The sequence below is a fragment of the Bombina bombina genome, chromosome 6 (genome assembly GCF_027579735.1).
Source record: "Bombina bombina isolate aBomBom1 chromosome 6, aBomBom1.pri, whole genome shotgun sequence".
NCBI lineage: Eukaryota > Metazoa > Chordata > Amphibia > Anura > Bombinatoridae > Bombina > Bombina bombina.
The window spans coordinates 446,262,643-446,287,763 of record NC_069504.1 but is presented as its reverse complement, the minus strand read 5'-3'; the positions used below and the strand labels follow the sequence as shown (position 1 = coordinate 446,287,763).

Sequence of the window (25,121 nt, the reverse complement as noted above, 5' to 3'; positions counted from 1 at the left end):
AAGCGGCAGGATTTAGCCAAGGACTTAATGTGAGGAGTGAAAGAAAGATCTGAGTCAAGTGTGACCCCAAGACATTGGGTATACGGGGTAGGGGTAATGATGGAGTTGTCGACAGTTATAGAGAGATTGGGGGTGGAGATTTTGGAAGAAGGGGGGGATATGGAGCTCTGTTTAGCTTGAGGTAGTGAGAGGACATCCAGGAAGAGATGTGAGAAAGACAGTTAGTGACACGGGTTAGCAAGGAAGGAGATAGGTCTGGTGCAGAGAAGTAGATTTGGGTGTCGTTGGCATACAAATTATATTGGAACCAGTGAGACTTTATTAGGGAACCTAATGAGGATGTGTAGATTGAGAAGAGAAGGGGACCGAGGACAGATCCTTGCGGTACCCCAACAGAAAGTGGTGACGGGGCAGAGGAGGCCCCCAGAGAAGGCTACACTAAAGGTATGATTTGACAGGTAGTAAGAGAACCACAAGAGGGCTGTGTCACAAATGCCGAAGGCTTGGAGGGTTTGGAGCAAAAGAGGGTGGTCAACAGTATCAAAGGTTGCGGACAGATCAAGAAGGATAAGCAGAGAGAAGTGGCCTTTTGATTTTGCTGTAAGTAGGTCGATGGTAACCTTAAAGATTGCTGTCTCTGTGGAGCGATGGGTACAATATACCCACAGTCCACCAGCTCATATAGGCTTATTATTCATGTACTAGATACACTAATGTATTGTAACAAAAGACGCTGAGTTTCAGTTGATGTACGTAAATTGCACTGCCAATCACTACTGCTTTTAACATTCTGCCAGTGTCAGAGAAGCATCACCTCCCTCAGTGAAGTATAATAAAAACATAATTTATGTAAGAACTTACCTGATAAATTCATTTCTTTCATATTGGCAAGAGTCCATGAGCTAGTGACATATGGGATATACAATCCTACCAGGAGGGGCAAAGTTTCCCAAACCTCAAAATGCCTATAAATATACCCCTCACCCCACCCACAATTCAGTTTAACGAATAGCCAAGCAGTGGGGTGATAAAGAAAGGAGTAGAAAGCATCAACAAAGGAAATTTGGAAATAATTGTGCTTTATACAAAAAATCATAACCACCATAAAAAGGGTGGGCCTCATGGACTCTTGCCAATATGAAAGAAATGAATTTATCAGGTAAGTTCTTACATAAATTATGTTTTCTTTCATGTAATTGGCAAGAGTCCATGAGCTAGTGACATATGGGATATCAATACCAAAGATGTGTAGTCTTCCACTCAAGAGGCACTAGAGAGGGAGGGAATGGAAATAAAAACAGCCATATTCTGCTGAAAAAAATAATCCACAACCCAAAAAAAATAAGTTTATTTCATTTTTGAAAGAAAAAAACTTAAAACAAAAGTAGAAGAATCAAACTGAAACAGCTGCCTGAAGAACTTTTCTACCAAAAACTGCTTCCAAAGAAGCAAATACATCAAAACGGTAGAATTTAGTAAATGTATGCAAAGAGGACCAAGTCTCTGCTTTGCAAATCTGATCAACTGAAGCTTCATTCTTAAAAGCCCACGAAGTGGAGACTGATCTAGTAGAATGAGCTGTAATTCTTTGAGGCGGGGCCTGACCCGACTCCAAATAAGCTTGATGAATCAAAAGTTTCAACCAAGAAGCCAAGGAAATAGCAGAAGCCTTCTGACCTTTCTTAGGACCAGAAAATAAAACAAATAGACTGGAAGTCTTCCTGAATTCTTTAGTAGCTTCCACATAATATTTCAAAGCTCTTACCACATCCAAAGAATGTAAGGATCTCTCCAAAGAATTCTTAGGATTAGGACATAAGGAAAGGACAACAATTTCTCTACTAATGTTGTTAGAATTCACAACCTTAGGTAAAAATTGAAAAGAAGTCCGCAAAACTGCCTTATCCTGATGACAAATCAGAAAAGGAGACTCACAAGAAAGAGCAGATAGCTCAGAAACTCTTCTAGCAGAAGAGATAGCCAAAAGGAACAACACTTTCCAAGAAAGTAGTTTAATGTCCAAAGAATGCATAGGCTCAAATGGAGGAGCCTGTAAAGCCTTCAGAACCAAATTAAGACTCCAAGGAGGAGAAATTGATTTAATGACAGGCTTAATACAAACTAAAGCCTGTACAAAACAGTGAATATCAGGAAGTATAGCAATCTTTCTGTGAAATAAAACAGAAAGAGCGGAGATTTGACCTTTCAAGGAACTTGCAGACTTAACCCTTATCCAAACCATCCTGAAGGAACTGTAAAATTCTAGGAATTCTTAAAGAATGCCAGGAGAATTTATGAGAAGAACACCATGAAATGTAAGTCTTCCAAACTCTATAATAAATCTTTCTAGAGACAGATTTACGAGCTTGTAACATAGTATTAATCACTGAGTCAGAGAAACCTATATGACTTAGAACTAAGCATCCAATTTCCATACCTTCAAATTTAATGATTTGAGATCCTGATGGAAAAATGGACCTTGAGATAGTAGGTCCGGCCGTAACGGAAGTGACCAAGGCGGGCAACTGGACATCCAAACCAGATCCACATACCAAAACCTGTGTGGCCATGCTGGAGCCACCAGCAACACAAAAGACTGTTCCATGATGATTTTGGAGATCACTCTTAGAAGGAGAACTAGAGGCGGGAAGATGTAAGCAGGATGATAACACCAAGGAAGTGTCAGTGCATCCACTGCTTCCGCCTGAACATCCCTGGACCTGGACTGGTATCTGAGAAGTTTCTTGTTTAGATGAGAGGCCATGAGATCTATCTCTGGAAGACCCCACATCTGAACAATCTGAGAAAACACATCTGGATGGAGAGACCACTCCCCTGGATGTAAAGTCTGGCGGCTGAGATAATCCGCCTCCCAATTGTCTACACCTGGGATATGCACCCTGAGATTAGACAGGAGCTGGATTCCGCCCAAGCAAGTATCCGAGATACTCCTTTCATAGCTTGGGGACTGTGAGTCCCACCCTGATGATTGACATAGGCCACAGTTGTGATATTGTCTGTCTGAAAACAAATGAACGGTTCTCTCTTTAGCAGAGGCCAAAATTGAAGAGCCCTGAGAATTGCACGAGTTCTAAAATATTTATTGGTAATCTCGCCTCTTGAGATTTCCAAACCCCTTGTGCTGTCAGAGATCCCTAAACAGCTCCCCAACCTGAAAGACTCACATCTGTTGAGATCACAGTCCAGGTTGGCCAAACAAAAGAAGCCGATTGAACCAAACGATGGTGATCTATCCACCATGTCAGAGTGTCGTACATTGGGATTCAAGGATATTAATTGTGATATCTTTGTATAATCCCTGCACCATTGATTCAGCACGCAAAGCTGTAGAGGTCTCATGTGAAAACGAGCAAAGGGGATCGCATCCGATGCTGCAGTCATGAGACCTAAAACTTCCATGCACATAGCCACTGAAGGGAATGACTGAGACTGAAGGTGCCGGCATGCTGCGACCAATTTTAAATGTCTCTTGTCTGTTAGAGACAGAGTCATGGACACTGAATCTATCTGGAAGTGTAAAAAGGTGACCCTTGTCTGAGGAATCAAGAAACTTTTTTTTAAATTGATCCTCCAACCATGTTTCCCAAGAAACAACACTAGTTGATTTGTGTGAGATTCTGCAGTATGCAAAGACTGAGCTAGTACCAAGATATCGTCCAAATAAGGAAACACCGCAATACCCTGTTCTCTGATTACAGATAATAGGGCACCCAGAACCTTTGAAAACATCCTTGGAGCTGTTGTTAGGCCAAATGGAAGAGCAACAAATTGGTAATGCTTGTCTAGAAAAGAGAATCTCAGAAACTGATAGTGTTCTGAATGAATCGGAATATGAAGGTATGCATCCTGCAAGTCTATTGTGGACATATAATGTCCTTGCTGAACAAAAGGCAGAATAGTCCTTATAGTACCATCTTGAAAGTTGGTACTCTTACATAACGATTCCAAATTTTCAGATCCAGAACTGGTCTGAATAAATTTTCTTTCTTTGGTACAATGAATAGGTTTGAATAAAACCCCAAACCTTGTTCCTGAGGAGGAACTGGCATGATTACCCCTGAAGACTCCAGGTCTGAAACACACTTCAGAAAAGCCTGAGCTTTAACTGGATTTACAGGGAATCCTATTCGATACCCTTGAGAGACAATGCTCTGAATCCAATGATTTTGGACAGATTTTATCAAAAAATGCTTGAAAAACCTTAATCTGCCCTCTACCAGCTGAGCTGGAATGAGGGCCGGACCTTCATGCGGACTTAGGGGCAGACTTTGGTTTCCTACATGGCTTGGATTTATTCCAATTTGAGGAAGGCTTCCAATTGGAAGCAGATTCCTTGGGAGGAGGATTGAGTTTTTGTTCCTTATTCTGATGAAAGGAATGAAAACGGTTAGAAGCCTTAGATTTACCCTTAGGTTTTTTTATCCTGAGGCAGAAAAACTCCTTTTCCTCCAGTGATAGTTGAAATAATAGAATACAACTGAGAACCAAATAAATTATTACCTTGGAAAGAAAGAGATAGAAATCTAGATTTAGATGTCATATCAGCATTCCAAGATTTAAGCCACAAAGCTCTTCTAGCTAATACAGCTAAAGACATGGATCTAACATCAATTTTGATAATATCAAAAATGGCATCACAAATAAAATGATTAGCATGTTGCAGTAAGCGAGTAATGCTAGATATGTCAGGATCCAATTCTCGTTGCGCTAAATTAACCAAAAAGTTGAGGCAGCCGCAACATCAGCCAAAGAAATAGCAGGTCTGAGAAGATGACCTGAATATAAATAGGCCTTCCTTAGATAAGATTCAAGCTTCCTATCTAAAGGATCCTTAAAGGAAGTACTATCTTCCATAGGAATAGTGGTACTTTAGCAAGAGTAGAAATAGCCCCATCAACTTTGGGGATTTTTTCCCAAAACTCTATAGATTTTGCTGGTAAAGGATACAATTTTTTAAACCTTGAAGAAGGAATAAAAGAAGTACCTGGATTATTCCATTCCCTAGAAATCATATCAGAAATAGCCTCAGGAATAGGAAAAACCACTGGGGAAACCACAGGAGGTTTAAAAACAGCATTTAAACGTTTATTAGACTGAACGTCAATAGGACAGATTACCTCAATATCCAAAGTAATTAACACTTCTTTTAATAAAGAACGCATATACTCTATTTTAAATAAATAAGTAGATTTGTCAGTGTCAATGTCTGAGGAAGGATCTTCTGAATCAGATAGATCCTCATCAGAAGAGGATAAATTATTATGTTGCTGGAAATTTCATCAGCTAAATGAGAAGTTTTAAAAGACCTTTTACATTTATTAGAAGGTGGAAATGCAGACAAAGCCTTCAGAATAGAATCAGAAACAAATTCTTTAAAATTTACAGGTATATCATGTACATTAGAAGTTGATGGAACTGCAACTGGCAATGTACTATTACTGATGGAAATACTATCTGCATATAAAAGTTTATCATGACAACTATTACAAATGACATTTGGTGGAATAATTTCTACACTTTTACAACAAATGCACTTAGCTTTGGTAGACCCGATGTCAGGCAGCAATGTTCCAGCAGAAACTTCTGAGACAGGATCATATTGGGACATCTTGCTCAATGTAAGAGAAAAAACAACATATAAAGCAAAATTATCTATTTCCTTATATGACAGTTTCAGGAAAGGGGAAAAAATACAAAAGCATAGGCCTCTGATAGAGAAAAAAGCAAGAGGCAAACATCAATGGGGTATTGAAATAATGAAAAAAATTTGGCGCCAAGTATGATGCACAACGTAACGTAAACTTTTTGGCACCAAAAATAACCGGAAATGACACACTCGCGTCACTAATAACGCCGCCGTGTGAAAGGTCTCGGCGTCACAAACGTATTTTTTTGCGCCAAAAATATTTTCACGCCAAAAATGACGCAATAAAGTTTAGCATTTGACGCACCCGCGGGCCTAATACCCGCAATAGCAAGAAGTAGTCAATTGAAAAAAAGACTAAACCCCAGGTAAGAAATAAATTTCTTAAAATGTTTAAATTCCCCAAATATGAAACTGACAGTCTGCTGAAGGAAATACATGAACCTGACTCATGGCAAATATAAGTACAATACATATATTTAGATCTTTATATAAATGCATAAAGTGCCAAACCATAGCTGAGGTGTCTTAAAGGAATACTAAACCCATTTTTTTTCTTTCATGATTCAGATAGAGCATGAGATTTTAAGCACCTTTCTAATTTACTCATATTATCAATTTTTCTTTGTTCTCATGCTATCTTGATTTGAAAAAGCAGTACTGTAAGCTTTAGAGCCAGACCATTTTTTGTTCAGCACATGGGTAGCCCTTGCTGATTTGTGGCTAAATGTAGCAAACCAATCAGCAGCTCTACCAAGGTAATGAACTAAAAAATGGGCCGGCTCCTAACATTTTAATTACTGCTTTTTCAAATCAAGATAACATGAGAACAAAGAAAAATTGATAATAGGAGTAAATTAGAAAGTTGCTTAAAATTGCATGCTCTATCTGAATCATGAAAGAAAAAATTGTGGGGTTAGTATCCCTTTAAGTAATAAAAAAACATACTTACCAAAAGACACCCATCCACATATAGCAGATAGCCAAACCAGTACTAAAACAGTTATTAGTAGAGGTAATGGTAAATTGAGAGTATATCGTCGATCTGAACAGTGAGGTAGGAGATGAATCTCTACGACCGATAACAGAGAACCTATGAAATAGACCCCCGTTAGGGAAATCATCGTATTCAAATAAGTGATACTCCCTTCACGTCCCTATGACATTCGCTGTACTCTGAGAGGAATCGGGCTTCAACAATGCTGAGAAGCGCATATCAACGTAGAAATCTTAGCACAAACTTACTTCACCACCTCCATAGGAGGCAAAGTTTGTAAAACTGAATTGTGGGTGTGGTGAGGGGTGTATTTATAGGCATTTTGAGGTTTGGGAAACTTTGCTCATGGACTCTTGCCAATTACATGAAAGAAATACCTCTTGGCGAGACTACCTTCAAACAGTGATTTCATCACTTTAGAGCATTTCATTAGCAATCTCGATTGGGATGTGGATACCTTTATAAGATATCGCTATTATGATTACGATACTTACAACATTGGGCCCTCAGAGAGAACAATATATATATTTTTTAACATTTTAGTACTTATGTGTCACCCCTCCCAGTGGGAGTATTATTTAATCTAAACCTTCTTGTTTACAAAGCCTTTCTACAACCAGTATTTACAGGACAGGTGGGGTTACAATAGGCCAAAACATTTCTTTTGCAACAATCTCTATGGCACAAAAAGTCTGTGTAACATTTTGAAAGCACTGATTTATTTTCTGAATATAAAACCAAAGTCTATAATAATGATATTGCACTGATAATATAACATTTATCCCTACTATTGCTACACAGTAAATATTAAGTATTTATTGCAACTGAAGGCGTAAATTTTACCTGACATTTTCTCTAGGATCCAGTGCAAAAAGGAGCATTTATTTGAATGAGGAGTATTTAAAGCAGTTTTGATATTAAATTATTTCTGTGTGTTGATATAGGGGCCAAATTATCAAGCTCCGAATGGAGCTTGATGCCCTGTGTTTTTTGGGAGCCTTCAGGCTCATCAGAAACACAAGTTCTGAAGCAGCGGTCTAAAGACCGCTGCTCCATAACCTGTCCGCCTGTTGATTGACACCCCCTACTAGCAGCAGATTGGCCACGAATCTGCAGGGGGCTGTATTGCACCAGCAGTTCACAAGAACTGCTGGTGCAATGATAAATGCAGAGAGCGTATGCTGTCGGCATTTATCGATGTGCAGCGGATATGATCTGCAATATCGGAACATGTCTGCTCACATCATGATAAATAGGCTCCATACTGTATAAGTTTATTAATATCAACCTTTTTTATTGGAGAATATATATGCAAATTGTTCAAAATTTCTGTTTGCACTACAGTTATTTTAAATGTTTACTTTTTAAATATAATTTTGTTAATATCTGCAGGTGGAATAATGTATAATTATATATTTTAATATTAAAAAAAGACACAATGGAAATAATCAGCCTGCAACTTCCACTAACTGGCTTCTCCGATTTATTATTGAAATTACTCAATAACCCAATAGTAAAAGAAAAACTGGAGAGAACTCTGAAACCTGACTCATCATGCCCTGCCTGATCTGATTAAATCCCCTGAACACTTGCTTGAACCCTGTATGTCCACACCTCAAAACAGGTGTATAAAACTATCAGTTGGGTAATATTCATTATGAATTCAAGAAAATCTCCAGCACTACAGATCTGGCTTTACTAAACAGCAAGGTAGCTCGTAAGAGGTTACTTAATTTTGCCACTAAAATTATGTTTTTTCTAGCTCTTCTTAAATCTAGGCTATTCTCAGAGGAAAGCTTTTAATCAAATTCCTATCAGTGCTTTAGCAGTGTTATATGTAAAATCGGCACTGTGCTAATCACCTGCATACAGTAGTTGTTAAACAGGATTACATCAATCCTCTTGTCTATTCTAGTTAAAGTGGAATTTGGCCAGTTTTCATTATAATAATAAAAAAAGAAAAGATTAGTGATTATAAATACAGGTCACAACTCTTTATACAGTCTTCAACATTTGAGACAGCAAAACCACTTCATTTTATCTCTGCTGAAACATCTACAAGTTTACAAGTTTATTGATGCACTATTATTACTCAAGAAGAGACAACATTTATTAAAATATTAAAAAGACGCCTCATTACTTCAAATGAAATCAAATATGGTCTTTTCATATCTACCAAGATAGATGCACACATGAAAAATGAAGTTAAAGGGATAGTCAAGTCCAAAATAAATGTTCATGATTTAAACAGGGCATGTAATTTTAAACAACTTTTCAATGAACTTTAATCACCAATTTTGCGTTGCTCTCTTGGTATTCTTAGATGAAAGCTAAACCTAGGTAGGCTCATATGCTAATTTCTTAGACCTTGAAGGCCACCTCTTATGTGAATGTATTTTGACAGTTTTTCACCACTAGAGGGTGTTAGTTCATGTGTGTCATATAGATAACATTGAGCTCACGCACGTGAAGTTACCAAGGAGTAAGCACTTGCTAAAATGCAAGTCTGTGAAAAGAACTGAAATAAGGGGGCAGTTTGCAGAGACTTAGATACAAGATAATCACAGAGGTAAAAAGTGTATTATTATAACTGTGTTGGTTATGCAAAACTGGGAAATGGGTAATAAAGGGATTTTCTATCTTTTTAAACAACAAAAATTCTGGTGTTGACTGTCCCTTTAAGGAGCTGGTGAGGTAAACAAGAACCTTAAACAATCTTTCAGTATGGACCTGAGTAAAGTGTATATGGTGTATATAGTTACAAGAGAATGATTACTCTTGAAGAATCACCACTCGTTCCTTACACAACACCTCATATGTATTGTTAAAGAAATGTACAGTAGGACCCAAGCACAGGTTAGGTCTCAGATTTTAATACAAAATCAATTTTGTTTCACTTATAAATGGTTATAAAAACAAAGTAGCATTTTACATTATCGTATATTATGTGAGTAATATTGCTAGGCCTCATAATAATCAAATACAAAGGTAAAAAGAATACACAGTACACACTACTAGTGGCAGAATATAAAGAACATAGACGCAAGCCACTGTGAAAAGCTGTAAAGCAGACGCTCTGCTGTAAATGTAGATGCCAACAACAGGGTTTCTGGTTCTACTGTCAGTGACACTAATCATTTAGCGTATGCCAGGGAATATTTTAGCCTAGACTCAATAGGTCTGTACCGGGGCATCTGACTATAGGGGATCATTCTAAAATGTACCAGAAGATATCCCATAAGTGTAAAAAACATGATACAAGGCCCAAAAATGGGTAATCCGCACAATCAATACACAGTCAGTAGTCCACAAGTTGATGAGCAGTGACAAACCTCACAATCGTAAAAACAAAAACAAAAATTCTAGGGACATTCATTTTACCAAAAGAACAAACTGTAAAACATTGTAATCTGCCCTTTTGTATATGCAACAAATATAACTTAACTTAATGTCCCTTAGGTACTGTTTCCCTAAATATAAATTCTGGTGATGGTAGTTTTTAATGATATATTTAATAGTCCAAACAACTATATAGAAAGAAAACTAAAGCTAAGATATACAGTAACATGCTGGAGGCAATTTACCCCCCCCCCCTTCCCACACACACACAATGCATATGTCACTGTTCAAGTAGTGGCCTCATTCTTGCTGAACAAGTTTATCCTAGTCTGTTTCTAAAGCATACATTAATATATTCCATGCTGGATAAAGCTACTTCTACATTTCTCCCATCTCAGATATATACCTTTACTTCACAGTTTTAATGTATTCTTTACTGCACACAATTTGCTTTCCCTTTTTCCAATAGATGCTGCACATAACTAGCCTGACCTATCCACTACTTCCCCACCAGAGCAGATCCTGTATCCCACCAATGAACAGTATCATTCTCATACTACTCTACAGTACACCATTACCCCCATTCTCCTTACTGCAGACCTCTAGCCCTCTGTTCCACAGCACATAACTCTCCCCCAATGCTACACACCATTAATTAACATCTATCTCTTCACTGCACAGATTAATATGAAATATCCTTGTTAGTTTTCCTTTTTACCTCTTCAAACATTTACTTTTTGCCTTTGTTTGCCAGTGGCACATTTTATCACAGGTTTCCTTTCTGTCCTGCCAAAGTGAATCCCTAATGCGGGTCAACATCCAAAGTGTGACAGTATTAGAAAAGTCTTCAGATATTGAGTTTGCAGTTGAAGTGTTTGTTAATGTATGTAGTGTTAATAGAAAAATGCCCACTTATAACACTGCAATAATATATAAACATAATTACACACAACACAACTTGAAAGCATTATTTTACAATGGTGTGTGGCACACAACTGCAACCTTGTTGCACTGAGTGGGTGCACACATCATGATCACACTTATGGTTGTTAGTTACATAAAATGATTGTAATCACTAAGTCCTTGCTTCAGCTCCATGGTTCATATCACAATAAGTTACACTAGGCTATCGATTCTTTCTTAATTCAGTCACATTTTAACATCAGAATTTTATGTTTTATGGAACATATTAATAAATATATTACACAGATAATGAAATTTGTAAAAGATTTACCACTCTGTTGGAAACACTCTGTATGCACTACTCTTTCACGTAAAATATTAATATTCCACATAAAGATTGATAAACTATCGGCATTAATAACTTATATAACCTATGTATCATATATATGATCTATGTGTAGCAGATTGTTCCTGTCAGAGAAAAATACTTTATTATCCCTATTTAGCAACAAGTGAATGAATATTTTATTTACCCACAACCCCCAGAATCTAACTCTGCTGCAATGAAGTGATTTAATAAAAAATGTCACCTTGTACTGTTCAGATGATCTCTGGATCCTGTTCTGCGATCACCTAGTAGTTAACATAGTGCTGAGATTGAAGCGTTCTCCTACACTGAGCCAATAGTCTCCTCCCCGCTGCAGCAACCTCTGCACTGATAGCTGAACATAGCTTCTGCTGTCAGCCAGTGACCTGCACACACAGCCCTACTACAAACACCACTCACCTGCACATAGCTGTGCACGCACTTACCTGCTCCCACCACGATTTTGAAACAGGGCTTCTCTGTTGACAAGAAATGAATAGGGGCGGAGTATAATAACCACTCATCTGCCCAAAAATTCACACAACATGGTACTGAACTGCTAGATCTGAGTTGGCACATAATACTTAGCTTCTCTAGTATGTTAATTTTCACGTGTATTACAAGTTAAAAGTAAATGGTTAGGGCTAAATTAAAAGTTGCACCAAACACAGCATAAATACATAAAAATAAAGTGTTGCACTAAACACTATCTGATAAAAATTAGTCGAATAAATATTCCTAAAAAATATTTCAAAGGTTTATGTTATATGGCAATGTATTTGACTGCAAAGGGTTATTATATATATGTATGTCTAAATAATATTTCCATAATAATATTTAATGTGTATTACTGCGTATTTACTGTAAACATTTATCATTCCAATGTTCTTCACATACAGGAAAATTACGTTTTATTTTAAATACATATTTCTATATACATCTGTATATACCTATACCTGTATATCTATTCCTTTAGATATAGAGATATAGATATATATTTTACATTAACATTATCACACACACACACATATATATAGTAAAAAAAAAAAAAATATATGTTAAGAACATAGGAATGTAAAATATGCATCACGCTATTCAGGTTTCGCAATGAGGGTCTAACGAGGTCTCGGGTTAGCACACATGAAAACGTAGTTATCTTAAGGCACATTATTGACATATTAAATTTAAAATATTAACACATATTAATAATAATTATTATGTTTGTTCTTCCTTAAATATACACTTTGAGGAAGAAAAAGAGCCAGTATTATTTTTTTTTTTTTTTTAAATGTTTATTGGATGAAATAAAGCATTACAGAGCAATGCAATATAGATCACATTAATCACAGAGCGAAATGAGAAAAAAGAAAACAAGCTTATACAAAAGGCGCGTTAGTTGCCGCCCATGACATTAGTCTATCATCCATTTTTTAAAACGTGAATTATCTTGCTATTAGTCAATCTTAAAACAGTAACAGTAAAACAATAGAACTATGGTTAAACAATAGAACTATGGTTGGTCACGAAATGGGTATAAAACCATGATCTTTTCTGCTCATATAAATCCTGTTCTGATTGTACCTTAACTGATCCTAAAAGGGCCAGTTGGCTATGTGTGGTCTTAGTGTGTGTGCATACGTGATTCCCAATAGAATTGTATGTTATGGTATGTTTCCATGTCTTTTCGGATGAAATAACCGTAATCTTCCAGCTGTATTGTGTGTTCCATGAGTGATTCCCATGCTTGATGTGTGGGGACTATTTGTGACTTCCAGTTGGCTACTATCAGGGATCTTGCCGTGTTTTATGCTAACTGAATTAACTTCCTCCGAATTTTGCATTTACATTTTGGGAGTAAATTTAATAGAGCCGTAGGGAGTTGGATTGTATAGTCATTCTGTTGATTGCCTATGGCTTTGATATATTCTCCTACTTGCTGCCAGAAGGGCTGTATGCGGTTACATGCCCACCATATATGAGTCATGGTGCCTCTACTACCGCAGCCTCTCCAGCACATGTCTGAAGCTGCCGGATAAATCGCTTTAACCCTTGCCGGGGTAAGATACCATCTGGCCAGGATCTTGAAATTTAACTCTAGGGATTTGGCGGAGACCGACGATTTTTTTGTGTTGTGGAATATGTGCTTTCACTCTATTTCAGTTAATTCCCTATCTAGTTCCCTGTGCCAACGGTTAACATACGCTGGAATTTCTGATTTATCTATGCTAACCAAAGTATTTTTTGCCCATGCTAAAGTATGTCTTAATGATTTATCTTGTAGGCAGAGTTGCTCAAAAGGGGTGGGTTGTCTTGTCATCCGTTCTTTGTCTGTAGATGTAGTTAGGTAGTGGTCAAGCTGATAATACTTCAACCATTTTGTGAAGGTTCCCCCTAGTATATCTCCTAAGTCCGTTCTCGGTCTGAGTTTTTTGCCATGTAAGAATTTATATATGGGAGCAGTGTACCCTATTTCCCAGTCCAGCTGTTTGTTCAATTTTTGTTCTAACCCTCCATGTAGTTCTGCATTGGGTGAAACTGGGGACATAGGGGATCTCAGTGATGAAATATTCGGGTCTTTAGATATAAGACTATCCCATATCTCAAAAACATGTTGGAACAGCGGATAAGACCCAATCCAAGGTGGCCTGCTTTTCTTATCTACCCAGCACAACACTCCTGGGGATGGGGACTTCAGGATTTGTGAATCCAGTGCCACCCAAGCCTTACTATCCACATTACGGTGCCAATCCAAAATCCCTTGTAGGCATTTTGCTTTGTAGTATGTCTCTACATTAGGGAGTCCCAGGCCTCCAGTCTGGGCAGAGCGATACATTGTATTTTTAACAATTCTAGGTTTGACCTTCCCCCAGACAAACTCATTTATTAATTTTTGGAGCATATTACGGTAAGAATTAGACAGTGAGATCGGTACTGTTTGGAGGACGTATAAGATTCTGGGTAACACCGTCATCTTCACTGCTTAAATACGCCCCCACCAGGATATTGTCCTATCACTCCACCTATTTAGTTCTTTTTTTAATTCCTTGTACAAGTTCTGATAATTCCGCTCAAATAATACCTTGGGCTTGGGTGATAAATAAATCCCTAAATATTTAATGGCCTATTTTGGGGGGCTAAATGGGCAACTCTCTAGTATTTCAGAATATTTAGCATGTGGGATAGATATATTCAAAATCTCGGACTTTTGATCATTTAATAAGAAGTTAGAAAATGATCCAAACTCTCTAAATTCTTTTAGTACTTCAGGAATGGATTCAGCTGGATTGGATAGGGTAAGCAGAACATCATCTGCATAGAGCGACAGTTTGTGATCATCTTGCCCTATTTTGATACCTAATATCTTCCTATTCTGCCTGATTTTTTGGGCCAAAATCTCCATGCTCAAGACAAACAAAAGAGGAGATAAGGGACAGCCCTGGCGAGTACCGTTGTGTATATGGAAAGCCTCTGATAGAATATTATTAACTTTTACTTTAGCCAATGGATTGCGGTATAAACTAAAAATTCTATTTATAGTGATTTCTCCAAATCCTGCTTTGCCCAAGACAGCCTGTAAAAATTTCCAGTTTAAGCGATCGAACGCTTTTTCGGCGTCAGCGGAGACAACCACCATCCCGACTTTGTGTATTTTAGCATATTCTATTAACTGTAATATCCGGATGGTGTTGTCTCTCGCCTCGCTTCCAGGGATAAAACCTGTCTGGTCGAGATGTATAATTTGGGGTAGTATCTTGTTAATACGCTCTGCCATAATCTTTGCAAATAACTTAAGGTCCGTATTGAGCAGGGAAATGGGTCTGTAGCTGCTGGGTAGATTGGCTGGTTTGTTTGGCTTGGGTATCACAGAGACATATGCCTCTAGACATTCTGTAGGGAAATGCCCTGTTTCATCTATGTGTTGGAATGCTTGTAGCAGATGAGGCGCTATGGTAGATTTATACATTTTATAATAGTCATTGGAATAGCCGTCTGGGCCGGGACTCTTGTTATTAGGCAAAGCCTCTATCGCATCTAAAATCTCCTTCAAAGTCAGTGGAGCGTCTAAGTTATCTGCCTCCTGTGAAGATATTTTTGGGGTGTCTATAGAGTCTAGGTAGATTCTAAGGTCATCAGGATTATTTGTAGCATTTTGATTTGTGATATTGTATAAATTGGAGTAATACTGGTCAAAAGCATTTGCTATACTTTTTGGGTCTATTTCAGACTGTCCCCTATCATTCTCGATTTTAAAAATATGGGCCTGGAAGGCTTTTTGAGAAAGAGCCTTTGCTAGCCAAGTGCCTGCTTTGTTATTATTGTGGAAATACATTTTTTTTAAGTAGTATGCTTTTTTTATTGCGTTTTTTTTGTAAAAGCTTTCTAAAGGCCTCCCTAGCCTTATTAACAGATTTTGTGATATCTTCTCTCAGGGGGTTGAGTTTATGTTGCTGTTCTAGTGATTGCAGATTAGAGAGCAATTTGTCGTATTCTATGTTATATTGCTTTCTTAGAAGTGTTTTTTGTTTGATAAGCTCACCCCTGATCGCTGCTTTATGTGCTAGCCAGTTATTGATACCGTTTGTGGCTGCTGGAGAGTTGTGCAGGAAGAAATCTTTAATGTTGGCCTCAATTAGATTTTTAACAACTGGGTTATGTAGTATAGTGGGGTCTAAGCGCCACATGGCTTGGCGCTGGGGAATCGATGACCACATAAGGTCCAAGGTTATTGAGGCATGATCCGACCATGAGATCGGGAGGATCTCCGTGTCTGTAGCTTTAGTTATATTATTATGATCTACCAGCCAATAGTCTATTCTTGAATAAGATCGCCCAGGATGTGAATAGAAGGTGTAACTTCTCGTTTTAGGATGGTGCAGTCTCCACACATCCATCAACATCAATGTGTCTAGTGTTTGGGTGATGTGTGTCCTTTGCTTTTGAGTCAACTGACTTTTACCTGTGGAGCTGTCAGTGTTTGGGTTCAGGGTCATTTTGAGGTCTCCCCCTACTATTACCATTCCCTTCTGCACGTCTCTTAATTTATTTAGTGCTTTGTTAAAAAACACTAGCTGTCGTGTGTTGGGCGCATATATATTCATTAGTGTCAGGGGATTGTTGTAAAGATTTCCTACCAGTATTAAGAGTCTGCCATCTTCATCAGAGTGTTGCTCTAGGATCTGAAATGGAAGGTCTCTGCTTATTAGTATGCCCACCCCATTCTTCTTATTGATATTTGAGCTAAAATATTGTTGGGTATAAAGTTTAGAATACAATTTGGGTCTTCCTTGCTTAGAGAAGTGGGTTTCCTGTAAAAACACTATTGCTCCCCTTTGTTTTTTAAACCAAGCTAGAGCAATAGATCTCTTGTTTGGGGAGTTCAAGCCCTTACAATTCTGTGAAATAAGTTTTATGTTGTGAGCCATTGTGTATGATGACCCGCCCCCCTCCCGTGTAGTGCTATGCAACCTGTTACCTGGTTCTAATTCTTCCGTTACCCGACGAGGGATATTTCTAGGTGGCTGATGAGCATCAGAGTATTTCTCCCAGTACATTTCTGACCAACCAAACAATACAACCTGTAAAAACTTTTGAAATGAACAAAACAACATTATTAACAAAAAAATTAAACAGTAATACAATTTCCACTCTCCCAGTATCTATGGAGAATGAACACAAGTAAGTTGGGGGAATTCAAAGACCTAATTCAGTCCAGACACAGTTGGGGTTTCCTAGCTTTATGTTTGCTTTTATTTGTTATTATCATCAATTTTTTTTTTTTATCCATTCATATAACTACCTTTATCACTTATTACTAAGCTACTTTGTATGTCTTAGAGCAATGAAGCTTACTAGAGTCTATTAACAATCAGTCCCGTCTTTTATCCAGAGAGACTCCAGAAGTAGCTACTCACCCTGGATGTCCGAGAAAAAACAGAGACAACTGACCCTTCTTTAGGTTAGGTTATGGCCTGATTCATACCAGAAGAGCCTAAGTCATCTATTCTCTGTGTTTGGAGTAGGTGGTGAGCCGGATGCAACTGGTTCTCTCATCCTTTTTCGTTGAACTGTTTGCCAGCGAGGCCTCTGCTGCAGTGGTCTTAATTCCTCTGTGTTCTTTTCATCCTGCAGTGATGGCAGGGAAGGTTGTGGTATACCGAGCTGGGAGCAGAAGGGCTCCAAATCTTCCAGAGATTTGTACACATGCATTCGGTTATTCTTCAGCACTTTTATGCTAAATGGGAAACCCCACCGATAAGAAATCCCTTTATCTTGAAGGTGTTGGGTTAGAAATCGTGTTTCCTTTCTGTTTTGTAGCGTGAGTGGGCTGAGGTCCGAATAGAGTTGTAGTTGGTGCCCTTGGTATGTTATCGATTGTTGTTGTCTCGCCGCTTTCATTATCCTGTCTTTGTCGGTAAATTTATGAAACTTTATGATAACATCTCTTGGGGGGTCTGTATCTTTGGGTTGTGGTCGTAACGCTCTATGGGCACGATCCAGAGGGATTTCTGTGAGATCAGGTTCTTTTAGTACTGTTCTGAACAAATCCTGGAGGGAGGAGGACAGGTTTTCTGGAACAATTCTTTCTGGTAAACCTCTAATCCTAATGTTCTGCCTCCTCCCTCTATTGTCCAGATCCTCAAGTTTCTCCTGTAGGAAAGATATTTGGGATTCTTGTGCCGAAACTTTTCTATTCAGTAGGTCAATGTCAGAGGTCTGAGTTTCAGATTGTTCTTCTAGGTATTCCATCCTGTTACCTAATTCATTGACCTCCTTTTTGACCTCTGCCAGGCCATCTTTGATCATGCGGCCCACTTGATGTATAAATGTGGAGAAATCTTCCTTTGTAGGCAGATCCCTGAGGTCAGCTCTTGTAAGTGGTATATCTAATGCAGAGTCTTGGTGACTATCTGCATCCTCTGAGGTCTGCAAAGAATCCTCATCCTCTGCCGCTAATGTGTTTGTCGCTTTAAAAAACATGTTCATTTTGCTAGGGTTGCTTTTAGGATTTTTCTCTCCTTTTAGCGCTCTTTTTGATGCCATTTTAATAGCCCAGGGTGCTTCAGCTGATTGCTGCTTATATGGGAACCCTGACAGCACTAAGGTGCTCTGTCCTATAGGTTGTAGGTTAAGTTCTGTACAGTTTAGGCCAGGGTGACCTTTCTTATATCGTGAAGATGCAATTAAAAGAAGAGTAAAAACTTGCTTCAATCTTTCTCCCAAACTTGCTATCTAGATTGTGGTTTGGTGTTTGGTTATTCAAGTAAGGTGCCTGCAGTGTGGGTCACACATAGCAAACGTGATTGCGGTGCCAATAAATGTTTGCTGATCCTTTCTTTATTTATATGATCCACTTTGTGAGCATCCGGTCATTAGTGACCTAAATTCTGTGCTGGATAAATACACTTGAGTTAGCTATTTACTCCGGTGCTGCTGTTTTCCGGTGCCGGCTGATTAAACTCCCGTGTACTATATGTGCAGATCTCCACCCGGTCTTCAATTCAGCTATCTTTTTCAGGTACTGCAGCCAAGGTCTCTTTAATGTACCCTTGTTTGTGTATAGCGCTCACCGCGTGTGTGCGTATGTTATGAGAGGCCTTTACTTACATGTCCGGGTAAGTAGCTGGCCGTCCGTGGTACATGTAAGTCCTCTCTACTTTATATAGATCATGCAGATCCGGAGTCTCCACGTAGCAGACCGCTTCTGACTTTCGGTCTTTCCTCCGCAGGGATCTGTCTGCCTTACAGTCTGCTTTCAATGGAAATAGTAGCAATGGCGGAGTTTGGCGCTTCTTTTTACTATCTTCTTAGTAGGAGCCGTTACGCTGACTGCTGCGTTCAGTGTTGATATTTAAAATGTTGTCGCAAGGTTATTGCTCATTTTAATGCAATTCTGCAAACAGTAAAATAATAAATAAAAGGGTTTATCCCCAATCTGTGTCTATAGACTAGTGGAGCTTCACTATTTTGCGGCCATTTCAGTCCATGGTCGGCTCCGCCCCCCAAGAGCCAGTATTATTTTGATGTACTTTGTGTGTGTATTTTGCTCTTAAGGATTGTAATAAAGAAGATTTGTTTTATCTACATTGTTCCGGTGTTGGTGACCATCATTGAGAGTGTTAACTTGATGTTTGGATATTAGACTTTCACAATGGCACAATCCCTGTTTGATGAGTACGAGTGGAGCAATATTTATCTATCCCGTTTGTGCGTTTCACCTCGCACATCGGGGTATCACATATACGGTGCCGGCAGTTCATAAAGTGCCATAAATCGGATAAACTAGCGATGTCCAGAAATGAGCAAAAATATAAATTTCTGGAGTCGTGAGTGACTTACATACAGCACGTTAGAAACTGCCAGCGCCTAAGAAAATAAAAAAAAATGTAAAATCTTCCGTAAAAGTCTAACCCGACTCGGAAAAATAAACCCAACACGTAAAACCCCTATATCCGCTATCAAACCCACATTGGAACTAATAATAAAAGTATTAACCCCTAAACTGACAATCCCCCACAACTCAATATGCCTAATTAAACTATTTACCCCTAATCCGCCAATAACCCACATTGCGATCTACCTAGTAAAAGTATTAAACCCTAAATCCGCCAACCCCAACATCGCAAACTACCTAATAAATGTATCAACCCCTAATCCGCCATTAACCCACATCGCAAAGTCCCTATTAAAACTATTAACCCCTAATCTGCCATTAACCCACATCGCAAAGTACCTATTGGGTACATTCGTTTTTTCTGTTAGAGGGGAGACTTAGGGGCCTATCTATCAAGCTCCGAAAGGAGCTTGACGGCCCGTGTTTCTGGCGAGTCTTCAGACTCGCTAGAAACAGCAGTTATGAAGCAGCGGTCACAAAGACCGCTGCTCCATAACCCTGTCCGCCTGCTCAGAAATTAACCAGATTGAGTACAATAGGGTTGATTGACACCCCCTGCTGGTGGCCCATTGGCCGGGAGTCTGCAGGTGGCGGCGTTGCACCAGCAGCTCTTGTGAGCAGCTCCTGTTTGATACGAGCAATGACTCGTGGAAGGAGCGCAAATGGAGGAAACAGGAATGCTAGACCGAAATTCCAAGGAACCGCCAGAGCATCTATCAGGGCAGTCTGAGAATCTCTTGACCTTGAACTGTACCTTGGAAGCTTGGCGTTCTGATGAGATGCCATCAGATCCAACATCGGCAACCCCCACTTGAGGGTTACCCTGGAGAATACCTCCGGATGGAGGACACCATCCCGGGATGAAATGTCTGTCTGCTCAGGAAATCTGCCTCCCAGTTGTCCACTCCTGGAATGTAGATGGTAGATAGACAACAATCTGTGCCACCTCCTTCATGGCTAAGGAACTCAGATTTCCTCCCTGGTGGTTGATGTAAGCCACTGAGGTGATGTTGTCCGATTGGAACCTGATAAACCAGGCTAAGGACAACTGAGGCCAAGCCATTAAAACATTGTAAATTGCTCCCAACTCCAAGATGTTTATGGGAGAGCAGACTCCTCCCGAGTCCATAGTCCCTGCGCCTTTAATGAGTCCCAGACTGCTCCCCAGGCTAGAAGGCTGGCGTCCGTGGTCACAATCACCTAGGAAGGTCTCCGGAAACATGTGCCCTGAGACAGATGCTCCTGAGAAAGCCACCACGGAAGAGAGTCACTTGTTGACTGGTCTAGATCTATCCTCTAAGACAGAGCATGCATAATTGCAGAGCTCTCAAATGGAATCGAGCAAAAGGAATGATGTCCATGGAAGCGACCATCAGACCAATTACCTCAATACATTGAGCTACTGATGACAGAACAGTAGACTGTAGAGAGAGGCACAAGGAGAGAATTTTGGATTTTCTGACCTCTGTCAGAAACATTTTCATAGATAGGGAATCTATTATGGTCCCTAAGAAAACTACCCTTGTAACTGGAACAAGGGAACTCTTTTCCAGATTTACTTTCCATCTGTGGGAACGTAGAAAAGACAAAAATATCTCTGTATGAGAGTTTGCTTGTTGAAAAGATGGCTCCTGAACCAGTATGTTGTCCAGGTAGGGCGCCACTTCAATTCCCCAAGACCTGATCACTGCCAAATGAGCCCCCAGAACTTTTGAGAAAATTCTGGGAGCTGTGGCAAGGCCAAACGGACGAGCCACAAACTGAAAGTGTTTGTCTAGAAAGGCAAATCTCAGGAACTTGTGATGATCCCTCTGGATGGGAACATGAAGATACGTATCCTTCAGGTCTATGGTCATCATGAACTGACCCTCTTGGACCAAAGGAAGAATGGAATGAATGGTTTCCATTTTGAAGGACGGTACTCTGAGAAACTTGTTAAGACACTTTAAGTCTAGAATGGGTCAAAAAGTTACCTCTTTTTTGGGAACCATAAACAGATTTGAATAGAATCATATGCCCTGTTCACTTACTGGAACTGGAACAATCACTCATAGGGAGGAAAGGTCCTGGACGCAGCTCAAGAATGGCTCCTTTTTTTACCTGATCTGAAGATAGTCTTGAGAGGCGGAATCTGCCCCTTGGAGGGCAAGATTTGAATTCTATTTTGTAACCCTGAGAAACTATGTCCACAGCCCAAGGATCTGGGACATCCCGTATCCAGCCTTGACAAAACAGGGAAAGTCTATCCCCACTTGATCCGATCCCTTATCGGGGTGGACCCTTCATGCTGACTTAGACTCAGCTGAGGGTTTCTATGATTGCTTCCCCTTGTTCCAAGACTGATTGGGTTTCCAATAAGACTTGGACTGCTCTTGCTTAGAAGAGGGAGAGGAAGACTTTTGACCTACTCTGACGTCCTTTAGTCCTGTTTTTCTTATCTTGCGGTAGAAAAGACCCTTTTCCACCTATAATATCAGAAATTATTTCTGCTAAACCAGGTCCAAACAATGTCTTACCCTTGTAAGGAAGCGCCAGAAGCTTTGACTTGGAGGTTACACCAGCTGACCAAGATTTAAGCCACAAAGCCCTGCGGACCAAGACAGAGAAGCCAGACATCTTGGCTCCAGGTCTAATAATTTGTATTTTAGCATCAGAAATAAAGGAATTGGCTGGTTTGAGAACCTTAATCCTGTCTAAAATTGATTTAGACAAGGTATTGCACCAATAAGATGCAGCACTTGCTACTGTGGCAATGCAAACTGCAGGTTGCCATTGAAGACCCTGGTGTACATACATCTAAGCCTCCAGCTTCTTGTCTATGGGATCCTTAAAGGAGCAGCTATCCTCTATAGGGATTGTAGTTCTCTTAGCCAGAGTAGAAATAGCCCCTTCTACTTTAGGCACCGTGCGCCATGAATCTTTAATGGAGTCAGCAACAGGAAACATCTTTTTAAAGACGGGAAGAAAGGTATCCCTGACTTCTCCCATTCCTGTGAAATAATCTCCGTCATACGGTCTGGAACAGGAAACACTTCCACAGAGGAAGGAACATCATAGTATTTGTTAAGCTTACTAGATTTTTTAGGGTTGACCGCGACAGGTGAGTCTGAGTCATCCAAAGTCGCCAATACCTCTTTTAACAGTACATGAAGGTGTTCAAGCTTATACCTGAAATTTACTTCTTCAGCATCAAATAAAGGAATTATACTGTCGGAATCCGAGATTTTGCCCTCAGAAGCTACTGAGGTAACCTCCTCCTCAGAGTTATGAGGAAGGACAACCTGCATAGCAGTAGATGGGACAGACACCTTACTATCTGAAATTGTTTTAGATTTACTCTTGCATTTCCCAACAAAGGAAAAGCAGATAATGCCGCAGATACCGCAGAAGATACCTGTGCAGCAAAATCTGCAGGCAAAAAAACTCCTCCAGGAGGCTGAGAGGAACTGCAAACCAGAGTTCAAACCAGAGCCGTTTCTAGGGGCAGGCAGACCGGGCAGTGGCCCAGGGCGCAATAATTTTATTGTGTTAAAGTTGCAGTGCTTGCTTGATAAACTACTGGTATAGCAAAGGTTAAAATACACAAATCAGAAGCATATACATGTGGTTATTAATTAGTTTAATGGATTTTTAATTTTTACTAAATATAATTCTAATGTAGTACTAACTATAATTCTATGGTAAACCTACTAAACCAATACAAGTCAGTTGTGAAATAAACTCTATGAAAGGGTCTCCATTGTTTCCAAAGAGTTTATTAGGAATCAATCGGCTAGATTACGAGTTTTTGTCGGTAATGGTGTGCGTGGCTAACGCACAGTTTTTTCTTACCGCTCACTTACAGTAACGCTGGTATTACGGGTATTTTTAAACCCGGCGTTAGCCGCAAAAAAGTGAGCGTAGAGCAGAATTTAGCTCCACATCTCACCTCAATACCAGCGCTGCTTACGGTAGCGGTAAACTGGCATAACGTGCTCGTGCACGATTTCCCCATAGGAATCAATGGGGCAGAACCGGCTGGAAAAAAAACCTAACACCTGCAAAAAAGCAGCGTTCATCTCCTAACGCAGCCCCATTGATTCCTATGGGGAAACACATTTATGTCTACACCTAACATGAACCCCGAGTTTAAACACCTCTAATCTGACACTTATTAAACCCTAATCCGCAGCCCCCGACATTGCCGACACCTGCATTATATTATTAACCCCTAATCTGCCGCTCCAGACACCGCTGCCACCTACATTATACTTATGAACCCCTAAGCTGCTGCCCCCAACATCGCCGAACTCTACATTATATTTATTAACCCCTAATCTGCCGCCCCCAATGTCACCGACACCTACCTACAATTATTAACCCCTAATCTGCCGCCACCAATGTCGCCGCCACTATAATAAAGGTATTAACCCCTAAATTTAATTCTAACCCTAACCCCCCTAACAAATATAATTTAAATAAATCTAAATAAAATTACTACTATTAACTAAATTATTCCTATTTAACACTAAATACTTACCTATAAAATAAACCCTAAACTAGCTACAATATAACTAATAGTTACATTGCAGCTATCTTAGGGTTTATTTTTATTTTACAGGCAACTTTGTATTTATTTTAACTAGGTACAATAGTTATTAAAGTTATTAACTATTTAATAACTTCCTAGTTAAAATAAATACAAATATACCTGTAAAATAAATCCTAACCTAAGTTACAATTACACCTAACACTACACTATAATTAAATAAATTACCTAAATTAACTACAATTAATTACAATTAAATTCAATAAACTAAATGACGGAAACCCCCCCACTAAATTACAGAAAATAATAAAATAATTACAATTTTTTAAAACTAATTACACCTAATCTAATCCCCCTTATAAAATAAAAAAGCCCCCCAAAATAATAAAAATCCCTACCCTATACTAAATTACAAATAGCCCTTAAAAGGGCTTTTTGCGGGGCATTGCCCCAAAGTAATCAGCTCTTTTACCTGTAAATAAATGACAAAACCCCCCACAACATTACAACCCACCACCCACACACCCAACCCTACTCTAAAACCCACCCAATCCCCCCTTAATAAAGCCTAACACTACACCCTTGAAGATCACCCTACTTTGAGACGTCTTCACCCAACAGGGCAGAAGTGGTCCTCCAGACGGTCCGAAGTCTTCATCCTATTCGGGCAGAAGAGGTCCTCCAGACGGGCAGAAGTCTTCATCCAGGTGGCATCTTCTATATTCATCCATCCGGAGCAGAGCGGGTCCAACTTCAAGACATCCAACGCGGAGCATCCTCTTCATTCGACGGCGACTGGAACAATGACGGGTCCTTTAAATGACGTCATCCAAGATGGCGTCCCTTCAATTCCGATTGGCTGATAGAATTCTAGCAGCCAATCGGAATTAAGGTAGAAAAAATCCTATTGGCTGATCCATTCAAAGGCTA

General features: G+C 39.4%; 1 protein-coding gene across 2 annotated transcripts in view; it reads right to left on the bottom strand.

Moving 5' to 3' along the window:
- SAR1B (secretion associated Ras related GTPase 1B) overlaps positions 1–25,121 on the bottom strand; it is a 236,847-nt gene that overhangs the window by 110,360 nt on the left and 101,366 nt on the right. Inside the window, exon 1 of one of the 2 annotated variants that reach the window (XM_053717213.1) lies at positions 11,495–11,623. The exons of the other annotated variant lie outside the window; for it this stretch is intronic. The gene's annotated coding sequence lies outside the window, so the exon portion shown is untranslated. Of the gene's footprint in view, positions 1–11,494; positions 11,624–25,121 lie in introns of those variants that run through there. 2 annotated transcript variants of the gene reach the window in all.